The sequence below is a fragment of the Pseudophryne corroboree genome, chromosome 3, assembly GCF_028390025.1.
Source record: "Pseudophryne corroboree isolate aPseCor3 chromosome 3, aPseCor3.hap2, whole genome shotgun sequence".
Lineage (NCBI taxonomy): Eukaryota > Metazoa > Chordata > Amphibia > Anura > Myobatrachidae > Pseudophryne > Pseudophryne corroboree.
Genome location: NC_086446.1, coordinates 785586484 through 785605500, shown reverse-complemented (window position 1 = coordinate 785605500; position 19017 = coordinate 785586484). Strand labels below are relative to the sequence as shown.

The window sequence follows — 19017 nt, the reverse complement described above, 5'->3', positions numbered from 1 at the left end:
ACATTCCACATGCGCAATTAGCGGAAAATCGCTGCGATGCGAAGAAAATTACAGAGCGAACAACTCGGAATGAGGGCCCATGTGCACTGCAGGTGGGGCAGATATAACATGTGCAGAGAGATTTAGGGGGGGTATCCTATTATCCACGATCTGCTTTCGCCTGGTGAAAGCGGCAGGATATTGCAGTTGATGACCCGATGATCATTATCGCGGTATCCTATTACAGGCCATTTTCATCGGGCGAAAACAAACCTGCGATCGCCCAATATCACATGGGATTGGGGATAAGTCCCCGATCCCATGTGTTATCGCGGCTCAGACAGCCACTTACCGCTGATTATGTGTGGCATAATCAGCAATAAGTGCCGGCATTGGGGGGAGGAGCACGCTGCATCGGGGTTAATAGGATAGCCGCCGGCGATAACTGGATACCCCCGTTAGATTTGGGTGGGCTATATTGTTTCTGTGCAGGGTAAATACTGGCTGCTTTATTTTTACACTGCAGTTTAGATTTCAGTTTGAACACACCCCACCCAAATCTAACTCTCTCTGCACATGTTACATCTGCAGCCCCTGCAGTGCACATGGTTTTGTCCAACCCCTTAAGTCCGCCTCGGGTGACAATGTCAGATGCAGTGAAGCGATTTGTTTTCTCCTGCTCATGCGGTTTAGTCGCACTGCGCATGTGTCCAGATTCTGTGCGCACAGAGTCGCCGTAGTGATTGAGGAACACAGGACACATACGTTCTCCAGGGCAGTGACAGGGAGGTGGCTAAGTGTAAGTACGCAGATGGCCCGTCTTATGGGCATGTCGCCGATAGCGGTGGCGTATTCAGACCTACAACTGTTCACATAGGAGGCCATACTCAGACGGATAAACTGCACCTGCCATAGGGATCTTGGTGTGACCGATGGTGGCGTCTGAGGACGCTACAAGCTGTATTTCAGTGTATACGGATGCTGACAAGGGGGCATCTCAGTCCTTACTCATCAGAATACAAGCCTGTACACCAGGGAAGGGCATTTCTTGCAATAGATGCGCCTGCTTCCGACTCAGAATCAGGTCCAGTGAGAGGGCTCCTTGGAGACACATAGAAAGTGCTGCCTTATGATATGTAATGCTTATATGTGACTAGGTATTTTGTACACATGAAATATAGCACATACAGTAGTGTATTGTCTTAAGGGGTATGCAGAATGTGAAGGCAAATTGGCCCTCATTCAGATCGCCCATGCCGCAACTTGTACCACTGTTCAGTACATTGCACATACGCCGACACCGTACTGCACATGTAAGGTATGGGTCTGTAACAGCAGATGCAGGACGGCATCAGATTGTCAGTGATTGTGCGAGCTCTCCTGGTTCTTTAAAGCGACAATCATTTACACTGCAAAACCAGGTTGATTGCCGCTTTAAAAAACGGGAGTACTTGCACAAAGTCTCTCACTTCCTCCTTCTTGCAGGCATTCTCCCTGGAGTGCTACAATGTAGCAGCTGCACCTGTTTTCCAATAAGTTCTACTTTCCTCCGTATACAGGGACCTAATTGAGACCTGATCGTAGCAGCAAATTTGTTAGCAGATGGGCAAAACCATGTGCACTGCAGGTGGGGCAGATGTAACATGTGCAGAGAGAGTTAGATTTGGGTGGGGTGTGTTCAAACTGAAATCTAAATTGCAGTGTATAAATAAAGCAGCCAGTATTTACCCTGCACAGAAACAAAATACCCCCCCCCCCCCCCCCCCAAAAAAATCTACCGCTCTCTGCACATGTTACATCTGCCCCACCTGCAGTGCACATGGTTTTGACCATCTGCTAACAAATTTGTTGCTACGATCAGGTCTGAATTAGGCCCGCTCCAAACTGTCATACATAGAGCCTAATTTAGAGCCACACGCAGAGACGGCTGCGTCTTTTGCCGCAGCCTCGTCTATGTCTTTATGTTAATGTCGAAGTAGATTCCTTCAAAATTGAGATGACAACTTGTAGTGTCTTGCGGCTGTGCAAATCTATCACTGTGCGTCTTTCAATGCACCACCACCTACAGATGTGTCCTCATACATATAGCCTCAATACGCCACGCAGCACAAGACGCCTGTAACAGAATCAACTGTTGCCTTTCATAAACTGTTGTCTGTATACGCAGCACAATGGAATTTGGGATTGGAAAAAATAAGAATTTACTCACCGGTAATTCTATTTCTCGTAGTCCGTAGTGGATGCTGGGAACTCCGTAAGGACCATGGGGAATAGACGGGCTCCGCAGGAGACTGGGCACTCTAAGAAAGAATTAGGACTACTGGTGTGCACTGGCTCCACCCTCAATGCCCCTCCTCCAGACCTCAGTTAGGGAAACTGTGCCCGGAAGAGCTGACACAATTAGGAAGGATTTTGAATCCCGGGTAAGACTCATACCAGCCACACCAATCACACCGTACAACTCGTGATACTATACCCAGTTAACAGTATGAAATATAACTGAGCCTCTCAACAGATGGCTTATAACAATAACCCTTTAGTTAGGCAATAACTATATACAAGTATTGCAGACAATCCGCACTTGGGATGGGCGCCCAGCATCCACTACGGACTACGAGAAATAGAATTACCGGTGAGTAAATTCTTATTTTCTCTGACGTCCTAGTGGATGCTGGGAACTCCGTAAGGACCATGGGGATTATACCAAAGCTCCCAACCGGCAGAAGAGTGCGGATGACTCTGCAGCACCGAATGAGCAGACTCAAGGTCCTCCTCAGCCAGGGTATCAAACTTGTAGAATTTTGCAAACGTGTTTGATCCCGACCAGGTAGCAGCTCGGCAAAGTTGTAAAGCCGAGACCCCTCGGGCAGCCGCCCAAGAAGAGCCCACCTTCCTCGTGGAATGGGCTTTGACTGATTTAGGATGCGGCAGTCCCGCCGCAGAATGTGCAAGTTGAATCGTGGAGCAGATCCAGCGAGCAATAGTCTGCTTAGAAGCAGGAGCACCCAACTTGTTGGGTGCATGCAGGATAAACAGCGAAAGTCTTTCTGACTCTAGCCGTCCTGGAAACATAGATTTTCAGGGCCCGGACTACGTCCAGCAACTTGGAAGCCTCCAAGTCCTGAGCAGCCGCAGGCACCACAATAGGTTGGTTCAAGTGAAACGCTGATACCACCTTAGGGAGGAATTGGGGACGCGTCCTCAATTCTGCTCTGTCCATATGGAAGATCAGATAGGGGCTTTTACAGGACAAAGCCGCCAATTCTGACACCCGCCTAGCCGAAGCCAAGGCCAAAAGCAAGACCACTTTCCACGTGAGATATTTTAATTCCACGGTCTGAAGTGGCTCAAACCAATGTGATTTTAGGAAATCCAACACCACGTTGAGATTCCAAGGTGCCACTGGGGGCACAAAAGGGGGCTGAATATGCAGCACTCCCTTAACAAACGTCTGAACTTCAGGCAGTGAAGCCAGTTCTTTTTGAAAGAAAATAGACAGGGCCGAAATCTGGACTTTAATGGATCCCAATTTTAGGCCCATAGTCACTCCTGACTGTGGGAAGTGCAGAAAACGACCCAGCTGAAATTCTTCTGTGGGGGCCTTCATAGCCTCACACCAAGCAACATATTTTCGCCATATGCGGTGATAATGCTTTGCTGTCACCTCTTTCCTAGCTTTTATCAGCGTAGGAATGACTTCAACCGGAATGCCCTTTTCCATCAGGATCCGGCGTTCAACCGCCATGCCGTCAAACGCAGCCGCGGTAAGTCTTGGAACAGACAGGGCCCCTGCTGTAGCAGGTCCTGTCTGAGAGGCAGAGGCCAAGGGTCCTCTGATATCATTTCTTGTAGTTCCGGGTACCAAGTCCTTCTTGGCCAATCCGGAACGATGAGTATAGTTCTTACTCCTCTTTTTCTTATTATCCTCAGCACCTTTGGTATGAGAGGAAGAGGAGGGAACACATAAACCGACTGGTACACCCACGGTGTCACTAGAGCGTCCACAGCTATCGCCTGAGGTTCCCTTGACCTGGCGCAATATCTTTTTAGCGTTTTGTTTAGGCGGGACGCCATCATGTCCACCTGTGGCCGTTCCCAACGGTTTACAATCAGTTGGAAGACTTCTGGATGAAGTCCCCACTCTCCCGGGTGGAGGTCGTGCCTGCTGAGGAAGTCTGCTTCCCAGTTGTCCACTCCCGGAATGAACACTGCTGACAGTGCTATCACGTGATTTTCCGCCCATCGGAGAATCCTTGTGGCTTCTGCCATCGCCATCCTGCTTCTTGTGCCGCCCTGTCGGTTTACATGGGCGACCGCCGTGATGTTGTCTGACTGAATCAGCACCGGCTGGTTTTGAAGCAGGGGTCTTGCCTGTCTTAGGGCATTGTAAATGGCCCTTAGTTCCAGAATATTTATGTGTAGGGAAGCCTCCTGACTCGACCATTGTCCTTGGAAGTTTCTTCCCTGCGTGACTGCCCCCCAACCTCGGAGGCTTGCATCCGTGGTTACCAGGACCCAGTCCTGTATGTCGAATCTGCGGCCCTCTAGAAGATGAGCACTCTGCAGCCACCACAGCAGAGACACCCTGGCCCTCGGGGACAGGGTGATCAGCAGATGCATCTGAAGATGCGATACGGACCACTTGTCTAACAGATACCACTGAAAGATCCTTGCATGGAACCTGCCGAATGGAATTGCCTCGTAAGAAGCTACCATCTTTCCCAGGACTCGCGTGCAGTGATGCACCAACACCTGTTTTGGTTTCAGGAGGTCTCTGACCAGAGATGACAACTCTTTGGCCTTCTCCTCTGGGAGAAACACCTTCTTCTGTTCTGTGTCCAGAATCATACCCAGGAACAGCAGACGCGTCGTAGGAACCAGCTGCGACTTTGGAATATTCAGAATCCAGCCGTGCTGTTGTAGCACTTCCTGAGATAGTGCTACTCCGACCAACAACTGCTCCCTGGACCTCGCCTTTATAAGGAGATCGTCCAAGTATGGGATAATTAGAACTCCCTTCTTTCGAAGGAGTATCATCATTTCGGCCATTACCTTGGTAAATACCCTCGGTGCCGTGTACAGACCAAACGGCAACGTCTGGAATTGGTAATGGCAGTCTTGTACCACAAATCGGAGGTACACCTGGTGAGGTGGGTAAATGGGGACATGCAGGTACGCATCCTTGATGTCCAGTGATACCATGTAATCCCCTTCTTCCAGGCTTGCAATAACCGCCCTGAGCGATTCCATTTTGAACTTGAACCTTCTTATATAAGTGTTCAAGGATTTTAAAATAAGAATTTACTCACCGGTAATTCTATTTCTCGTAGTCCGTAGTGGATGCTGGGGACTCCGTCAGGACCATGGGGAATAGCGGCTCCGCAGGAGACAGGGCACAAAGTTTAAAAGTTTGACCACTAGGTGGTGTGTACTGGCTCCTCCCCCTATGACCCTCCTCCAAGCCTCAGTTAGGATACTGTGCCCGGACGAGCGTACACAATAAGGAAGGATTTTGAATCCCGGGTAAGACTCATACCAGCCACACCAATCACACCGTACAACTTGTGATCTGAACCCAGTTAACAGTATGATAACGTAGGAGCCTCTGAAAAGATGGCTCACAACAATAAACAACCCGATTTTTTTGTAACAATAACTATGTACAAGTATTGCAGACAATCCGCACTTGGGATGGGCGCCCAGCATCCACTACGGACTACGAGAAATAGAATTACCGGTGAGTAAATTCTTATTTTCTCTGACGTCCTAGTGGATGCTGGGGACTCCGTCAGGACCATGGGGATTATACCAAAGCTCCCAAACGGGCGGGAGAGTGCGGATGACTCTGCAGCACCGAATGAGAGAACTCCAGGTCCTCCTTAGCCAGGGTATCAAATTTGTAGAATTTTACAAACGTGTTCTCCCCTGACCACGTAGCTGCTCGGCAGAGTTGTAATGCCGAGACCCCTCGGGCAGCCGCCCAAGATGAGCCCACCTTCCTTGTGGAGTGGGCATTGACAGATTTAGGCTGTGGCAGGCCTGCCACAGAATGTGCCAGTTGAATTGTGCTACAAATCCAACGAGCAATCGTCTGCTTAGAAGCAGGAGCACCCAGCTTGTTGGGTGCATACAGTATAAACAGCGAGTCAGATTTTCTGACTCCAGCCGTCCTTGAAATATATATTTTCAATGCTCTGACAACGTCCAGCAACTTGGAATCCTCCAAATCGCTAGTAGCCGCAGGCACCACAATAGGCTGGTTCAGGTGAAACGCTGATACCACCTTAGGCAGAAAATGAGGACGCGTCCTCAATTCTGCCCTGTCCGAATGGAAAATCAGATATGGGCTTTTATACGATAAAGCCGCCAATTCCGACACTCTCCTGGCTGAAGCCAGGGCCAGTAGCATGGTTACTTTCCATGTAAGATATTTCAAATCTACCGATTTGAGTGGCTCAAACCAATGGGATTTGAGAAAATCCAAAACTACATTGAGATCCCACGGTGCCACTGGGGGCACAACCGGGGGCTGTATATGTAGTACTTATAATTCTCAGTACCTTGGGTATGAGAGGCAGAGGAGGGAACACATACACTGACTGGTACATCCATGGTGTTACCAGAGCGTCCACAGCTATTGCCTGAGGGTCTCTTGACCTGGCGCAATACCTGTCCAGTTTTTTGTTGAGGCGGGACGCCATCATGTCCACCATTGGTCTTTCCCAATGGACTACAATCATGTGGAAGACTTCTGGATGAAGTCCCCACTCTCCCGGGTGAAGATCGTGTCTGCTGAGGAAGTCTGCTTCCCAGTTGTCCACTCCCGGGATGAACACTGCTGACAGTGCTATCACATGATTTTCCGCCCAGCGAAGAATCCTTGCAGCTTCTGCCATTGCCCTCCTGCTTCTTGTGCCGCCCTGTCTGTTTACGTGGGCGACTGCCGTGATGTTGTCCGACTGGATCAACACCGGCTGACCCTGAAGCAGAGGTTTTGCCAGGCTTAGAGCATTGTAGATTGCTCTTAGTTCCAGTATATTTATGTGAAGAGACGTTTCCAGGCTTGACCACACGCCCTGGAAGTTTCTTCCTTGTGTGACCGCTCCCCAGCCTCTCAGGCTGGCATCCGTGGTCACTAGGACCCAGTTCTGTATGCCGAATCTGCGGCCCTCTAACAGATGAGCACTCTGCAACCACCATAGCAGAGAGACCCTTGTCCTTGTCGACAATTTTATCCGCTGATGCATCTGCAGATGCGATCCGGACCATTTGTCTAGCAGATCCCACTGAAAAATTCGTGCATGGAATCTGCCGAATGGAATCGCTTCGTAAGAAGCCACCATTTTTCCCAGGACTCTTGTGCATTGATGCACAGACACTGTCCCTGGTTTTAGGAGGTTCCTGACGAGTTCGGATAACTCCCTGGCTTTCTCCTCCGGAAGAAATACCTTTTTCTGAACAGTGTCCAGAATCATCCCTAGGAACAGCAGACGTGTCGTCGGGATCAGTTGGGATTTTGGAAAATTCAGAATCCACCCGTGCTGTTGGAGCACTACTTGAGTTAGTGCTACTCCGACCTCCAGCTGTTCTCTGGATCTTGCCCTTATCAGGAGATCGTCCAAGTAAGGGATAATTAATACGCCTTCTCTTCGAAGAAGGATCATCATTTCGGCCATTACCTTGGTAAAGACCCTGGGTGCCGTGGACAATCCAAACGGCAGCGTCTGAAACTGATAATGACAGTTTTGTACCACGAACCTGAGGTACCCTTGGTGTGAAGGGCAAATTGGGACATGAAGGTAAGCATCCTTGATGTCCAAGGACACCATAAAATCCCCTTCTTCCAGATTCGCTATCACTGCTCTGAGTGACTCCATCTTGAACTTGAATTTTTGTATGTACAGGTTCAGAGATTTCAGATTTAGAATAGGTCTTACCGAGCCGTCCGGCTTCGGTACCACAAATAGCGTGGAGTAATACCCCTTTCCCTGTTGTAGAAGGGGTACCTTGATTATCACCTGCTGAGAATACAGCTTGTGAATGGCTTCCAATACCGTCGCCCTGTCTGAGGGAGACGTTGGCAAAGCAGATTTTAGGAACCGGCGAGGGGGAGACTTCTCGAATTCCAACCTGTAACCCTGAGATACTACCTGCAGGATCCAGGGGTCCACCTGCGAGTGAGCCCACTGTGCGCTGAAATTCTTGAGGCGACCCCCCACCGCCCCTTAGTCCGCTTGTAAGGTCCCAGCGTCATGCTGAGGCCTTTGCAGAAGCCGGGGAGGACTTCTGCTCCTGGGAAGGGGCTGCTTGCTGCAGTCTCTTACCCTTTCCTTTGCCTCGGGGCAAATATGAATGTCCTTTTGCTCGCTTGTTCTTATAGGAACGAAAGGACTGCGGCTGAAAAGACTGCGTCTTTTTCTGCTGGGAGGGGACTTGAGGTAAAAAGGTGGACTTCCCGGCTGTTGCCGTGGCTACCAAATCCGATAGACCGACCCCAAATAATTCCTCCCTTTATACGGCAATACTTCCATATGCCGTTTGGAATCCGCATCGCCTGACCACTGTCGTGTCCATAGACTTCTTCTGGCAGATATGGACATCGCACTTACTCTTGATGCCAGAGTGCAGATATCCCTCTGTGCATCTCGCATATAAAGGAATGCATCCTTTAATTGCTCTATAGTCAATAAAATACTGTCCCTATCCAGGGTATCAATATTTTCAGTCAGGGAATCCGACCAAGCCACCCCAGCACTGCACATCCAGGCTGAGGCGATTGCTGGTCGCAGTATAACACCAGTATGTGTGTATATACTTTTTTGAGTATTTTCCAGCCTTCTATCAGCTGGATCCTTGAGGGCGGCCGTATCAGGAGACGGTAACGCCACTTGTTTGGATAAACGTGTGAGCGCCTTGTCCACCCTAGGGGGTGTTTCCCAGCGCGCCCTAACCTCTGGCGGGAAAGGGTATAACGCCAATAACTTCTTTGAAATTAGCAGTTTTTTATCAGGGGTAACCCACGCTTCATCACACACGTCATTCAATTCCTCTGATTCAGGAAAAACTACGGGTAGTTTTTTCAGACCCCACATAATACCCCTTTTTGTGGTACTTGCAGTATCAGAGATATGCAAAGCCTCCTTCATTGCCGTGATCATATAACGTGTGGCCCTACTGGAAAATACGTTCGTTTCTTCACCGATTCGGTGTCCGTGTCTGGGTCTGTGTCGACCGACTGAGGCAAAGGGCGTTTTACAGCCCCTGACGGTGTTTGAGACGCCTGTACAGGTACTAACTGGTTTGCCGGTCGTCTCATGTCGTCAACCGACTTTTGCAGCGTGCTGACATTATCACGTAATTCCATAAACAAAGCCATCCATTCCGGTGTCGACTCCCTAGGGGGTGACATCACCATTACCGGCAATTGCTCCGCCTCCACACCAACATCGTCCTCATACATGTCGACACACACGTACCGACACACAGCAGACACACAGGGAATGCTCTGATAGAAGACAGGACCCCACTAGCCCTTTGGGGAGACAGAGGGAGAGTTTGCCAGCACACACCAAAGCGCTATAATTATATAGGAACAACCTTATATAAGTGTTGTTTCCTTATAGCTGCTTAAATATATAGAATATCGCCAAAAAATGCCCCCTCTCTCTGTTTTTTACCCTGTTTCTGTAGTGCAGTGCAGGGGAGAGCCTGGGAGCCTTCCTAGCAGCGGAGCTGTGTAGGAAAATGGCGCTGTGTGCTGAGGAGATAGGCCCCGCCCCCTATTCCGGCGGGCTCTTCTCCCGGTTTTTCTGAGACCTGGCAGGGGTGAAATACATCCATATAGCCTCATGGACTATATGTGATGTATTATTTTTAGCCAGAAAGGTATTAACATTGCTGCCCAGGGCGCCCCCCCCAGCGCCCTGCACCCTCAGTGACCGCCGGTGTGAAGTGTGCCTGAGCGCAATGGCGCACAGCTGCAGTGCTGTGCGCTACCTCATGAAGACTGAAAAGCCTTCAGCCGCAGGTTTCTGGACCTCTTCTTACTTCGGCATCTGCAAGGGGGTCGGCGGCGCGGCTCCGGTGACCCATCCAGGCTGTACCTGTGATCGTCCCTCTGGAGCTAGTGTCCAGTAGCCTAAGAAGCAAATCCATCCTGCACGCAGGTGAGTTCACTTCTTCTCCCCTAGGTCCCTCGTTGCAGTGAGCCTGTTGCCAGCAGGACTCACTGAAAATAATAAAACTATCAAAACTTTTACTCTAAGCAGCTCTTTATGAGAGCCACCTAGATTGCACCCTGCTCGGACGGGCACAAAAACCTAACTGAGGCTTGGAGGAGGGTCATAGGGGGAGGAGCCAGTACACACCACCTAGTGGTCAAACTTTTAAATTTTGTGCCCTGTCTCCTGCGGAGCCGCTATTCCCCATGGTCCTGACGGAGTCCCCAGCATCCACTAGGACGTCAGAGAAATTTAGAATGGGTCTCACCGAACCGTCTGGTTTCGGTACCACAAACATTGTGGAATAGTAACCCCGTCCCTGTTGAAGGAGGGGAATTTTTATTATCACCTGCTGGAGGAACAGCTTGTGAATTGCTGCCAGCACCACCTCCCTGTCCGGGGGAGTAGCTGGCAAGGCTGATTTGAGGTAACGGCAAGGGGGAGACGTCTCGAATTCCAGCTTGTATCCCTGAGATACCACTTGTAGAACCCAGGGATCCACCTGTGAGCGAACCCACCCATCGCTGGAGTTCCGGAGACGGGCCCCCACCGCACCTGGCTCCACCAGTGGAGCCCCAGCGTCATGCAGTGGATTTAGTGGTAGCAGGGGAGGATTTCTGTTCTTGGGAACTGGCTGTATGGTGCAGCTTTTACCCTCTACCCCTGCCTCTGGGCAGAAAGGACGCGCCTTTAACCCGCTTGCCTTTCTGGGGCCGAAAGGACTGTACCTGATAATACAGTGCTTTCTTTGGCTGTGAGGGAACCTGGGGTAAAAATGTCGACTTCCCAGCTGTCGCTGCGGAAACGAGGTCCGAGAGACCATCCCCAAACAATTCCTCACCCTTGTAAGGCAAAACCTCCATGTGCCTTTTAGAATCCGCATCACCTGTCCACTGCAGAGTTCATAATACTCTCCTGGCAGAAATGGACATTGCATTTATTCTAGATGCCAGCCGGCAAATATCCCTCTGTGCATCTCTCATGTATAAGACTACGTCTTTAATATGCTCTATGGTTAGCAATATAGTGTCCCTGTCAAGGGAATCAATATTATCAGACAGGGAATCCGACCACGCTGCTGCAGCACTGCACATCCATGCTGAAGCAATAGCAGGTCTCAGTATAGTACCTGAGTGTGTATATACAGACTTCAGGATAGCTTTCTATCCGCAGGCTCCTTTAAGGCGGCCGTATCCTGAGACGGTAGTGCCACCTTTTTTGACAAGCGTGTGAGCGCTTTATCCACCCTCGGGGATGTCTCCCAACGTACCCTGTCCTCTGGCGGAAAAGGGTACGCCATTAGTAACTTTTTAGAAATCACTAATTTTTTATCAGGGGATGCCCACGCTTCTACACACACTTCATTTAACTCATCAGAAGGGGGAAAAACCACTGGTTGCTTTTTCTCCCCAAACATAATACCCTTTTTAGTGGTACCTGGGTTAATGTCAGAAATGTGCAACACATTTTTCATTGCCGTAATCATGCAACGGATAGCCTTAGTGGAATGTACATTAGTCTCGTCGTCGTCGACACTGGAGTCAGACTCCGTGTCGACATCTGTGTCTGCCATCTGAGGTAGCGAGCGTTTTTGAGCCCCTGATGGCCTTTGAGACGCCTGGGCAGGCACTGGCTGAGAAGCCGGCTGTCCCACAGCTGTTATGTCATCAAACCTTTTATGTAAGGAGTTGACACTGTCGGTTAATACCTTCCACATATCCATCCACTCTGGTGTCGACCCCGCAGGAGGTGACATCACATTTATCGGCACCTGCTCCGCCTCCACATAAGCCTCCTCATCAAACATGTCGACACAGCCGTACCGACACACCGCACACACACAGGGAATGCTCTGACTGAGGACAGGACCCCACAAAGTCCTTTGGGGAGACAGAGAGAGAGTATGCCAGCACACACCAGAGCGCTATATAACACAGGGATTTTACACTACACATACCTCCCAACTTTACTGTTCTGAGGAGCGGGACACTTGCGCGGCGTTCCCGAAAAAGGGGCGTTGCCTATGAAAAGGGGGCGTGGCTTCGCGGGAGGACCCGCGATCGCGAGCCACGCCCCCGTTTTCGTCACTGAGGTGGCATGCCCAGCGCTCTGTGAGCCGCTGGCATGCTCCCTCTCCCTCTGACTCCACTGAATAGACGCTGTGCGCATGCGCACAGCGTCTATTCACCGCTGCTCTGCTAAGCAGAGCAGCGATTGACAGAGCCTCCCAACTGACCCCCCCACCGCGGGACACTGCGGCCCGCGGGTGGGACAGCGGGACAGTCCCCAAAAAACGGGACTGTCCCGCGAAAATCGGGACAGTTGGGAGGTATGACTACACAAAGTGATTTTCTCTATAGCAGCTATAATACACAGTATTGCGCCTAAATTTAGTGCCCCCCCCCTCTCTTTTTTACCCTATTGAGCCTGGAAACTGCAGGGGAGAGCCTGGGGAGCGTCCTTCCAGCGGAGCTATGAAGAGGAAATGGCGCCAGTGTGCTGAGGGAGATAGCCCCGCCCCTTTTTCGGGGGGCTTCTCCCGCTCTTTATATTAATATTATGGCAGGGGATTTTTACACATATATAGTTTATTAGACTATATTATGTGTTTTTTTGCCATTTTTAAGGTAATCTAATTGCAGCCCAGGGCGCCCCCCCCAGCGCCCTGCACCCATCAGTGACTGGAGTATGTGGTGTGCATGGGGAGCAATGGCGCACAGCTGCAGTGCTGTGCGCTACCTTAATGAAGACCGGAGTCTTCAGCCGCCGATTTTCTCCTCGGAATCTTCCGTCTTCTGGCTCTGCAAGGGGGACGGCGGCGCGGCTCTGGGACCGGACGACCGAGGCTGGGCCTGTGTTCGATCCCTCTGGAGCTAATGGTGTCCAGTAGCCTAGAAGCCCAAGCTAGCTGCAAGCAGGTAGGTTCGCTTCTCTCCCCTAAGTCCCTCGTAGCAGTGAGTCTGTTGCCAGCAGATCTCACTGAAAATAAAAAACCTAATAAATACTTTCTTTACTAGGAGCTCAGGAGAGCCCCTAGTGTGCAACAAGCTCGAGCCGGGCACAGATTCTAACTGAGGTCTGGAGGAGGGGCAAAGAGGGAGGAGCCAGTGCACACCAGTAGTCCTAATTCTTTCTTAGAGTGCCCAGTCTCCTGCGGAGCCCGTCTATTCCCCATGGTCCTTACGGAGTTCCCAGCATCCACTAGGACGTCAGAGAAATGCTGCAGCTGCTACACTGTAGCACTTTGTGTACAGACTCAGAGACTCAGTCATACACAATATACAAGTGTCATATATCAAATGAATCAGCACAGTCTTCTTGTGCGTACTAGTTGCATTGTGTTGCGACTAAGACATTTTATGCAAAAAAAAGAAGCCCAGCATTAGCAGAGTTGCACGGGACCTGGCAGCTCACTCAAGCCAGGCATCCTATTCCCATCGAAAATGAAGCAATGCAAATAGGACGCACAATCAGCTCCTGTTGTTTAAAATGATATGCAATCGCATCATTCCGCAAAACCACGCCCCCCGAGCAGGAGTACTCGGGATGATGGAGGAGGAGCAGACTAGCTGGAAGGAGGAGGCGGCCGGCGCGAGGGAGGTGAGGCGGCCCGACCCGAAGAGCGGGAAAGTTCTCTATATGTAAGTAGTCTCTCTCTCTCTCCCCCCCTCCCTCTCCCTTCCTTCCTCCCCCCCCCCCCCCCCCCCACTTGACATCTGCCTGCCGCACTATATACAATGGGTACACCTGCCTGTGTACTGTGTAAAATGGAGACATCTGCCTGCCGCACTGTATAAAATGGGGACACCTGCCTGAGTACTGTGTAAATGGGGACACCTGCCTGCCACACTGTATAAAATGGGGACACTTGCCTGCGTACTGTGTAAAATGGGGACACCTGCCTGCTGTAATGTGTAAAATGGGGACACTTGCCTGGCGTGATGTGTAAAATGGGGAGTCTTGCCTGCCATAATGTGTAAAATGGGGACACCTGCCTGCCGTACTGTGTAACATGGGGACACTTGCCTGCCGTAATGTGTAAAATGGGGACACTTGCCTGGCGTGATGTGTAAAATGGGGACACTTGCCTGCCGTAATGTGTAAAATGGGGACACCTGCCTTCCGTACTGTGTAACATGGGGACACTTGCCTGCCGTAATGTGTAAAATGGGTACACTTGCCTGGCGTGATGTGTAAAATGGGGAGTCTTGCCTGCCGTAATGTGTATAATGGGGACACCTGCCTGCCGTACTGTGTAACATGGGGACACTTGCCTGCCGTAATGTGTAAAATGGGGAAACTTGCCTGCTGTGATGTGTAAAATGGGGACACCTGACTGCCGTACTGTGTAAAATGAGGACTTTAGATTTTTTTTATTTTTCCCTGTGGTGGCCGTGATGATATCATTGGAGGCCACGCCCACTCTAATGAAACCACGCCCATTTTAATGAGGCCACTCCCCCTTGCCGGGAGCACACGCGCCTGCTTTTTGCTTTTTTATAGCTATGTGTCGGGGGGGGGGGCGGGCACATTTTTTTCATGCCAATGGGGGAGGGGGGGAGGGGGCGCATTTTGTAATCTCGCACTGGGAGCCAAATTGGCTACAAACAGCCCTGACTAGAAGACACATTTCGGTTTGTCCTTAAATATTGGACATTTTCTAGACTGAATACCGCAATAACTCGGATCTGAGGCGCTGAAGACTGGAAATAGTCGCACGCCATTTCATTGCCCGAGTTATGGAAAATAGACGCACATTTGGAATGTCCGATGCATTAATTTTCCGGGCAGCATTATCGTCTCCCATTACATCCTGGCCTATATGTCAGGGACCTCAATTTGTTGTTTTTGAGTAATAGGGGGAAATGTATTAAAACCTTCTAAAAAGAGTGAAGAATTGGTGAAGCGGAGGAGATGCCTGCAGCAGCCATTAAGCTTTTAGCTAGCAACTATCAAGAATATTGTATAAAACGTTAGGAGGTAGAAGCTGATCAGCTGGAATGGTCAATTTCTCCACTTGTCCACTTTTTAGGTTTGCTATATCTTCCCCATAGTCAGAGCCAGCCCTAACCAAAATGATGCCCTAGGCAAGATTTTGGCTGGTGCCCCCTAGCACCACTGCTAGTTCCACCTCTGACCTTGCACCTCTTTCCCAGCACCATCACCCCTCACCCATAGCAGTCATTATTTTGGTGTTCCCACCCCCTATATTTTAAACATGAACATTGCGCACATCTGGCGCACAACCCAGAAAAGTATGTGTTTTTGCTGGCAAGGGGCATGGCCACACAATAATGCCCCCAGTTCAAATCCTGCCACACAGTACTGCAACTTTATTCACAATTTATCATGTGATCGTGTCCCTAATTCATGTTACATCACACAGTAGTATCGCTTTACCTTGTATACGTTACTCCTCACAGTAGTGTCCCTTATTCACATTACATCACAATAAATTGCTCCTTATGCACATTACACCACAACATATTGCTCTTTATTCACATTAGACCACACAGTAGTGCCCTTTATACACATTATGCCACACAGTAGAGCATCTTATACACATAATGCCACACATTAGTAATGCATTTATGCACATAATACCACACAGTAATGCCCCTTACATATATGACACACATTATTAATGTCCTTATAAGTATAATGCGCCTTACACATTATGCCAACCTTTATCAATGTCCTTATACACATAATGTCCTTTACACATGTGCCACACATTATTAATGCCCTTATACACATAAAGACACACATAATGTCCCTTACACATAAGCCACACATTATTAATGCATTTATACACACGACGCACTTATTGCCCCTTACACATATGCTGAACACTATTACACAACCAACCCACTCACACAAACACAGCACTCACATGGCCACTAACACTGTGTCCTCTGCCTCTGCTTGGATACAGATGTGTCCTCATAAATCGCCTCAGTGCGCCATGCAGTAGGAGATGCCTGGCGTGAGTCAGCTGGCAGCTCTGCTAACGGCAGGTGCCTATTTATTGATGGAAAAGCACCTTGTTTGCATTGCTATACTGCTAGGATGCACAAGCAGCTTCTGCTGATTAAAATGATATGCTGCATGCCTATATACTGTGTGCGACTGTGGCTGTATCTGCATGCGAAATGCTACACACAGAATATAGGCATGCCGCATATCATTTTAATCAGCAGAAGCTGCCGGTGCCCCTAGGCATGCCAAATGCCCTAGGCAGTTGCCTAGTATGCCTATGCCTAGGGCCGACTCTGCCCATAGTAACCAACAAGCTTCATACAAGAATACTAGAAAATTGCATGAAGATCACCTTAGATTGTGAAGATGTCAAACGATTTTAACCCATACAGTCATTTTCCAGGTCCATTGAGCGATGCTATGTTTCTGATTGCGGCAGATGCACATTCCAAGTGGCCTGAAGTCATATGATGACATCTAGATCATCTGCGAAGACTAGTGCTGGGAGATGCATATTCTCCAGATATGGGTTCCCCGATCAGATCTGCAGAGATAATGGGTATGGGTAGTGAGTTTGCAGAAGTTTTCAGAAAATCCTGCAAAGTAATATCAAAGAGCATTTCACTTCCATGCTGTCCTGCTAAGTCACCAATGGATTATCTCCGTGTTTAAGAAACTTGGTCTTCAGAGACCCCTTACAGTACATGCTTTGCAGATTGCCTCGGTATCACAAGTAAAATAACTATCACCTGTGGATCTTTAAAAATGCATCGGTCAGTAAATGCATACAACTGTGCACCTAATAGGAAATCTGGAAAACATGCACAATTGTACGATGAACTACAGACATATAGGGGGTCATTCCCAATTGATCTCACGTAGCAACTTTGTGCTGCTCGTGCGATCAAGCTGACGCCGCCTATGGGGGAGTGTATTTTAGCATAGCAGGGTTGCGATCGCTTGTGCAGCCCTGCTATGCTAAAAAAAGTTTCAAGCAAAACAAGATCGGGGTAAGAGTTACTCACCCAGGGGGTCATTCCGACCCGTTCGCACCGCAGCGGTTCTTCGCTGCGGTGCGAACGGGTTGGAAATGCGTACGCCGCCAGCAAGAAATGTGATCGCAGCGGCGATCGCAAGAAGACGGACAGGCGGGAGGCGTTCCGGGGCGGATACTCACCGTTTTCCAGGCGTGGTGAGTCCAACGCAGGCGTGTTGAGGCATTTAGGGGGCGGATGTCTGACGTCAGTACCGGGACCTTCATCACTGGATCCGTCGCACTGGGTGAGTAACTGCAGTCCTGGGCTTGTTATACTTGAAACTTTTTTGGCATAAAGCAAGCGTTCACAGCCCTGCTATGCTAAAATACACTCCCCCATAGGCGGCGTCAGGTTATTTGCACGAGCAGCAAAAAGTTGCTACACGCGATCAACTCGGTATGACCCCCCCAGTGCAACGGATCCAGCAATGAAGGTCCCGGTCCTGACGTCAGACAACCGCCATCCAAACGACTCACCACGCCTGGAAAACGGTGGGTATCCGCCCCGGAACGCCTCCCGCCTGTCCGTATTCTTGAGATCGCCGCTGCGATTGCATTTCTCGCTGGTGGCGTCTTTGCCTGGCGACGATCGTCACCAGGAAGTGCCGCGCATGCGCAATGCGTCCGCCGCGCATGCGCATTTTCGACCCTTTCGCACCACAGCGAAGAACCGCTGCGTGCAAACGGGTCGGAATGACCCCCATTGTTCATCACTAGAACAATATATCTGTCTAGCGTGTATCCAGCTTATGTCTTTCTTTATCATTAAGTCCCAGAATTTCCAAAGTAAGTACATACTACTGTTATGTGTCCCAGTGTTTTACCACCTTTATTCTAAGAAGCAACAAAGACCTGCTCAAAGATTCACTTTATAGGGGTTGACTCAATTAATCATGAGTGACACCAGAACGGCTTCCTGCAGCTTTACGGGAAAAATCTCAGAGGCTGTTGTTTGTCTACTGGCAGCCTAAAGAGGTGCAAGCAATGAGCAGTCTACCATAATAGTGCTCACAAGCTACACACTACATGCCCTGGTACAGCAGGGATAGTGGTGCCCCAACCTCCCCTCAGTGACACCCCTGCAGTGAGAGCTATAAATACACAATGTATATATACTGTATACACACTACATGCCCTGGTGCAGGACACAGCCTCCCCTCAGTGACACACCTGCAGTGAGAGCTATATAGTATATACACAATGTATATATATATACTGTATACACACTACATGCCCTAGTGCAGGACACACCCTCCCCTCAGTGGTGACACACCTGCAGTGAGAGCTATATACACAATGTATATATACTGTATACACACTACATGCCCTGGTGCAGGACACAGCCTCCCCTCAGTGGTGACACACCTGCAGTGACAGCTATATACACAATGTATATATACTGTATACACACTACATGCCCTGGTGCAGGACACAGCCTCCCCTCAGTGACAGCTATATACACAATGTATATATACTGTATACACACTGCATGCCCTGGTGCAGGACACACCCTCCCCTCAGTGACACACCTGCAGTGACAGCTATATACACAATGTATATATACTGTATACACACTACATGTCCTGGTGCAGAACACAGCCTCCCCTCAGTGGTGACACACCTGCAGTGAGAGCTATATACACAATGTATATATACTCTATACACACTACATGCCCTGGTGCAGGACACAGCCTCCCCTCAGTGGTGACACACCTGCAGTGAGAGCTATATACACAATGTATATATACTGTATACACACTACATGCCCTGGTGCAGGACACAGCCTCCCCTCAGTGGTGACAC

The 19017-nt window shown here is 49.6% G+C and overlaps 1 long non-coding RNA gene across 2 annotated transcripts in view; it reads right to left on the bottom strand.

Moving 5' to 3' along the window:
* LOC135056890 (uncharacterized) overlaps positions 1–16725 on the bottom strand; it is a 93244-nt gene extending 76519 nt beyond the window's left edge. For both annotated transcript variants that reach the window (XR_010244093.1, XR_010244094.1), the window contains exon 1: positions 16531–16725. This is a non-coding gene — a long non-coding RNA (uncharacterized LOC135056890). The remainder of the gene's footprint in view (positions 1–16530) is intronic.
* Between the last annotated feature and the right edge of the window lie 2292 nt (positions 16726–19017).